General features: G+C 40.6%; 1 long non-coding RNA gene across 1 annotated transcript in view; it reads right to left on the bottom strand.

Annotated features, from left to right (window-relative positions):
• Window positions 1-5,616, bottom strand: part of LOC109306024 — a 12,508-nt gene extending 6,892 nt beyond the window's left edge. The window contains exons 1-2 of the long non-coding RNA XR_002099815.1: window positions 5,533-5,616; window positions 3,127-3,141 (exon numbers count right to left, since the gene is read on the bottom strand). This is a non-coding gene — a long non-coding RNA (uncharacterized LOC109306024). The remainder of the gene's footprint in view (window positions 1-3,126; window positions 3,142-5,532) is intronic.
• Window positions 5,617-7,177: the final 1,561 nt, after the last annotated feature.

Here is a 7,177-nt window from a genome sequence, read left to right as displayed (position 1 = left end):
GGGGGGGGGGTGCAACTAAATTCTATTACCTATGTGCCTAAATTCTTGTCTATGCATATAAAATGACAGGTTAATTTATTTTTAATTTGAACCCCATAATAGGAGTATACCTTTCCATTTATGAACATCATATCTTTGTGTGTACAGGCAGGAAATTTGCTGAATTTCACTTTGCTCCTTCTATCTGTTTAATGAATAACAATGAGTATAAGAAGGTTTCATCAGATTCCAATACCTTGTTTATATATGCCTAGCAGTTTCCCAGCTCACTTGAATTTAGTTTTGTTGTATATTTCTGCTTTTTGTATTTGTCCGCATCACTTTCAAACCACCCAAACCATACCAAAAATCTCAAATTCAGAAGAGATGTTCTCCAAAAAGCTTACATGAAAGAGGTGAAATAGAATTGGGTGCAAGTATTACTTAGATGCCTAAGGCTACAAATAGATGTCCATTTGTCCCTATATAAACCATTTTATTTTAGGAAAAAGCGATCATTCAGATGTTTGTGTCTGTTGTTTTGGGATAAATCCTGAAGGTTTGTGAAATAAGGGCTAGGGACAGAAGTTACACAGAAATAGGTATAAGTCATCAGAAACTGACTCAGATCTATAACATGACAGAAGTTCAGTGCACATAAACCACTTTCAAAATGGCTGAAACCAATTTAAGATAAACCTGGATGAATGTTGTATCAGACTTAAGTGATTTTGGTTAAATCAGTTTATTGAACTTCTGTCCCAGTTCCTCTCCAGATTCAAGATTATTCACAGTCCCTCCACATCCCATGATGCCTTGTACCTCCCCCACAGACCCCACCTTGCAGAGTGGGTGGGATAGCTTTGGCCCAAGCTCTCTTCTTCAGCTGAATAGGGAGGCATGCTCTAGCATCCCCCAGCTTCTGGCCTGGGCCACTTCAGGCATGTGGCTGCGTTTCTGGAATCAAAAGTGAATATCTGTTCACTTGCTTATTGGTTCAATCTATGCAGTTTAGACTAACCTGTGAAGATTGAGTCACTTCAGCCTTGGGCTTTTTGGCTGTCTGTACTTAGCTTAGAAGTACTAACAGGTAAGTCTGGGACATTGCAAAGTGTGTCTGAATGGTTATCATGGGATTATATCATTGAATCAATGGCAGAAAAAGCAGCAGTGCATTTAGCTGCTGACTAAACCCTGATTAGAAGGGTGATGTGTGTACATACCAATCCTGAGACATTTCTGTTCCAAAAATATCACACACAAACACAGGCACAACTTGTCCATGGACAAATTAAATGTCTATTCCAAGCCCAAGTGTAGATCTGTTCCTCCACACTCAAGTCCTTGAAAAGTGTTAAATCAAAAATGCCAAACGTGTGTGGGTCTTCTTCATCCTGGACAGTTTTTGTGGTGTATTCTGAAGTCTATTATGGGGCCTTACAAAATTTGTCCAATATAATTTTTTCTTTAGAGACTTAAGCAGGGCAGCACATATGGTACTTAGATATGTAAGTACAATCCAAGTGCCATTGAAGTAAAAAAGGATTTGGGCCATGATCTGTAAAGTCACTGTGAAGTCAGAAGTTAATGGTCTCTTAATTGGCTCAATTCCAAACTAAATCCATTAAATCATAGGTGCATAACTCTGGCTTTCTTCTTTTAAAAGAAGGGATGGAAAGATGCAAGAACCGTAAAGATGACTTAACTATGAGCATGTTTTCACTGTAATGTTGGGCATATCACAGGTTTAAACTCAACCCTCTCTTCCATTCATATTAGAAAACTTTTGAGCAGGTTTGGAGGCATTTTAAGCCCAGGCAGCTTACCCAACTGGGGATTTCAGCTAGAACCTGAGCTGTGATTTCCAGTTTGTAGTGAGAATGCTGATAGTCCTCCAGTGCCTTCCTAAAATAAACCCCAAAGGAGAGACAAGCTCTACCACAGTTGATGCGATTGACTAGGAAATAACAACAGGCCATATGTACACTATGCTGGGGTGTACTAGGGAGTGCTTCTGTGAAAAAATGCCCTGTCCACTGACTCCCACTCCCTACGAAAAAAACATAATGTAGTTGCTGTGCTGAGCAATAAGCTTGCTCAAGATTGAGAGCCTGAGAGTTGCACTGACCAAGCCAAAAAGCAGCTATGTTTTAGTTTTCACTGGGGTGTTCCCTAACAATATTCAGCATAGTGTAAACATGCCCAGTATGACAAGCCACATGTCCATTCATATCTGAGTGAGTGCAGTGCAGATATAGTGAAGATACGGTGTCAAAAGTTATAGCTTTCCAGTGAGGATGCTCAGATCCTGACTAAGCTAACACTGGTAGCAATTGCCCTGGCTCAGTCTTCAGTCAAAATCTGCCCTTGGAGCAAAGATATAAATAGCACTTAGAAAAATGGATGAAGGCTCTTTGTATGTGGTGGGAGATCATTCAAAGATACTTAACTGTTCAATAAGCAAAGATGCAAGTGTTTACAACCTATGTTTATGTACTACATTCTTGGTCCTTCCCAAGTTGCTTCATGCAGTTCCAGTGGGACAGAGCAGCTTGACAACCTGGCTGGGGTTCTCCTATCCTGGGACAAATCTCTCTGTGATTCAGGGAAGAGGAAGAGATCCCCAGCTGGTGAAAATGAGCATGGCTTCACTGGCATCAGAGGAGACAGCACCTAGCTGGCTCCATTTTCTGCCTCAGCTGTTTACCTGCATAAGAGTACCCGAGTCTGCAATGGCTACCTTGGAAATTCTCATTGCACTGAGCCTAGTGATCAGCATTTTATACATCTGGATAGGTAGAAAAAAATGTGGCTTAGGCATAATTCATCATTTTTCTAAAAAAAGTAGTTGTTCACAGAAACCCTTTTTGAACTCTGCTAGCGTAAAACATCTGCAGTACTTTTTTAAAGGGATAATACTGATAAAGGATTACATTTGAGAAATAGATTAAGATTAACCGAAATTAATCTTTTGTGTCTGTCTTCCATGAAATGTTTTTCTGTAAATATTTCTGAGGCATCCTATTTATCTTCATTTATTTTATCCTCACTAAATTCTTGCACTGTTTCAGTCTTGAAGGTACTCCTTGTTCATTTCTTTTAACTGCTGCCCACCAGGACAGCACGTGAGCATCTTCCATACAAAACTAGCAACGTTACTCCCTAGTGGAATTCATGCAGTTCCTGACTCATCTCTTTTTTTTAAGAATATCAAACACTCTACTTGTGGTAGGGCTTCTCTTTTAAGGTAGGAAGAGAAGGAAGAAATTGCTATTATTCTGAGGAGGAAGGAAAATGCTTTATTAAACAGCTTTTCCTAAAGATAATTCTGATATTTCTCCCTGTTCCCTCATTGAAGAAGCAGCGAAGAATAAGAAGATAAACCTTTTATATTTACTGGCACTTCTGAAGCACCTTTTCTATAAAGATGTAAAGAATCCTCAATTAAGTTAGAAACAATAAATGAATGTCATGTTTCAGACCATCAGGCAGCCGATACCCTGTCACCTGTCACTTACAGTAACATGCCAGCCTAGAAACTTGGGAAATACAGTTCTCCATTAGAAAGGAATGCTACAAAAATGCAGCATTGCTTATGATGGGCTGAGAATGGACAGGAAAGCATTAGCAGCACCGTGCTGATTAGTGTGCATTTGTTGAGCCATTTCCCTTCAGAAAGTGATGATGCCTACGTACTCTGCTTCATATGCAGCAAGTTGTCTCTGTTGTCTTTACGTCTCATGCCCACGGTTTACTGGTGTCATAACATTCCATATGTTTTTCATCTCACCAGTGCATAACAGCATCTGCACAGCCATTTCATATTAATCTGCATATGTCTTACAATTAGCAAGTCCTTCTGTGCTAACCACCATTTTGCCTGTTCCTCTGTTACTAATAAGTGCACCCCAGTTGTTTTTTTAAAATTATAGAGCCCCCAAGATTATCTAAGGACATTTATTATGTGAACAGATTTTCCTGCACATTGATAGTACCCGATGGTAATATAGCTCTGAAGCTAAGTACTTTTCCCCTGCATGGATGTCAGCCCCCGTATGGCTCTGAGGGACCAGATGTGCAAATATCACCAGCCTGTGAAAATGGGGGATAGAACGCACAATTTATTTTCAGTTTGCTGGAGATCTCATCAGTTAATTTTATAAAGAGCTTTTCAGTCTTTTAATCTTCAGCTTTTTTTCTTGTTTCAGATATTTCAGTTTTAATGACTGGACAGAATGGAGCAGAAGGATCAAAACTTGTTTAGAATGGGTTTTTTTCCAGTACCCAAAATCATGGTAGAGATGATCAAATGAGGAATAAAATAAATATACTGCATACTTGTATCATATCAATAAAAATCAGCCAGTTTCTTGTAATGAATAGAAGTAAATAACATTTGTTTGAAGTCTGCTTTGGATGCAACTGCCCTCTCATCCCCATGATATACCTAAAGTACACTGATGACATATGCATCATATGTGTGGTGATCACTGGGTTCAACAACCATAGCCCTACATGAATGAGAAGAACTAATCAATTAACTTCTTTGTGAAATAGGTAACCACTGCTGACCCTTGGTCAGACTTTAACTAGCTAACAGCTACTACCTAACTGAAGGACCATCTCTCAATTCTTAACTCTTTTACATTAGAGAGTATCTCTAAACTACAGGGAGTGTTTCTAAATTGTACTGTCTATCACTACTTCTATCACCAGAGTATGAACAGATTGAAAGTAATCCCTAGAGAAATTTCTTTGTAGACTTTGGGTGCAGACAGAAGTGTAGCCCCACACTGTAATTCAGAATGCTTTGCAGGAAATGGTCTAAGTTACAATGATCCCCCAAACAAAGCAGAAGTTCAATGTTGATTTCAGGGGGGAGGGGAATCTAGCTGCTGGCTGTAACCCTGAGGCCAGTTTCGACTAGCAATAGCTCCTGCTCCCTCCCATCCTATCCTTATTTTCAAAATGAGCAGAGGAAAGGGAGCACAGGGAGCTTATTCTAGGGGGTTCCCAGCCAGTGCTGGAGGGTGGGGTGGCTGCACTGGAGCACCCCTACCCCAGGGGGCTCTGATGCATCCACCCTACCCTCCAGAGGGGCTGAAAAAAACCCAGATTGAAATCCCCCTCCTAGTTTAAAAACAGCTGGCAGGTAGGTAGACAGAAGTTACAGAAGATGCTATGTTTTAAAATTGTTTTCATCTAAATCCTCATGCAATGCACGTTCAAATTTTTGCCCAATCAGCTATTTTTAAGTGGACTGCAGCCATGCACTTGTGTTTGGTCATGGCTATAGACCACTTTCTGTGTCCAGACTGGGCAAAAATTGTCACTTCTGTCTGTGCCCTTTAGCAACTTCCATCTCTCTATCAAACTAACTCTGGAATACTCTCTCCAACAAACTGATTTTCTAGACAACATGGTGAAAGTTTCAATGGCTATATCACCACCACATTGTAACAGAAACCTACTAACCACCACACCACAAGTTTTCAGCCTAAGCATGCCACTAGATCCATTGTCTACAGCCAACCTCTATGTTACAGTCATAACTTCTTGGATCCCACCTACCAGGATGCACACCTTATAGATCTGGAGCAGGGATTCCTACACTTTCAATACAATCCCAAAACTGGAGCCACTCAAATAAAAAAAGCCAAACTCAAACCCCTTTCCAACCTTCTACAATACCAACCTTGAGACAGACAACAGAATCCCTCTAGTTGTCACCTACAGCCTCCAATCTGAGCACATCATTAATGACCACCAACCACTCTTGGAAAAAGACAACCACCTTGAGGTATCCAGGGAGAAAACCTGTCCTGTACCAGACTGTTTTGTAATATGGAATAAGGGACCCTGCTGCACTGACCATGTCACAGTGCCCAGCTGCAGAGCCCTTGGGTTTCCAGTTTTGGGGAACAGACCAAATTAGGAAAAGACCAGTAAAGCCCAAATTAGGATGTATGCATGTGGTGGGTTTTCAAAACAAAGGGATATGCTGACAGGACAGAAAGTGGACAGCATGACAACCACAGGGAGACCAATCAGTGAGATACCAGAGATGAAGAGTCATTTGCGGGGGCAGGGGGGAATACAAAAGAAGGGATTTCAGAGGAGAAAAGGCTCCCCTAGAGGAGAATGTGAGGCCACCATGCACAGAGGGCATACCACCAGTCCGTCTCACCCACCCAACCTGCTGACTTTTGGCATTCAAGAGGCAACCTCAGATTGAAAATCGTGTACTGACCAGACATACCTTGACTCTGTGATCCCTGGGACTGGTAAATATAGAATTGTTTGCATTGTTCTTATTGCTATCACTGTGTATCAATAAAATTTGCCTATTATTGAATGGTCAGTCTGAGGGTTTGGGTCTGCCTGGAACAAAATATTTGGGTCATAAATCCAGTGCCAATACTAGTTAGGATGCTTCTGATATTTTGCACATTGCACCTGGTATTTGCTTGAAAGGGTTGTCTGCAAGGTTTTTGGGAACAATTTGGACAAACACTTGTCTAGGATGGTTTAGATAGGGATGATCCTGCCTTGAGCAAGGGGTTGAACTAGATGGCCTCATGATGTCCCTTCCCATCTTCCTTTTCTATAATTCCATGCCTCAGGCATAGAGCACATAGATATCTATCAGTGTAGGGGTACTTAAGAGGCAGGTAAAGAAGAAGGATGACATAAGGCAATAAGTGGGATTTTCAGAAATACCAATGAGGTTTAAGAGCACAAATCTCATGTACTTAGAGTGGGAATTATACTTCTATACAGGAGCTATTAAAAAACCTCTCAGTGAGAATAGGACCATTGCTACCAACGAGTAGCACAAATGTCTCACTATATATTTTGCTTTTAAGAAAGGTGGAATCCACTATTATCTAGACCTTTTTTGGCTCAGTTGCATTTATATTACCCATTAGTAATTCCAATTAAACCTGCAGTTCAGTCCTGGTAAAGGAATCAGCTAAGGTGATATATACTCAGGAAACACAATGGAGTTTTCCTGTGCTGGGTATATCTGATCAGTACTCATTCAAGAGGAAAAAAAGCATCTTTATTAAGTTGTGCCAAATATTTCCCAACATTAAAGATCATTGGATAGATTGATTTAGAATCCCCACTGCCTACTACGTTGAAGTATTTTTCAGTGCCTAAACAGCGAATGGCTTTAGTAATACTCGGGCTCTGC

The sequence above is a fragment of the Crocodylus porosus genome, unplaced genomic scaffold (genome assembly GCF_001723895.1).
Source record: "Crocodylus porosus isolate Cpor-Errol unplaced genomic scaffold, CroPor_comp1, whole genome shotgun sequence".
Lineage (NCBI taxonomy): Eukaryota > Metazoa > Chordata > Crocodylia > Crocodylidae > Crocodylus > Crocodylus porosus.
Note: the sequence above shows the minus strand (reverse complement) of the source record. Positions and strands in the feature narration are given on the sequence as shown.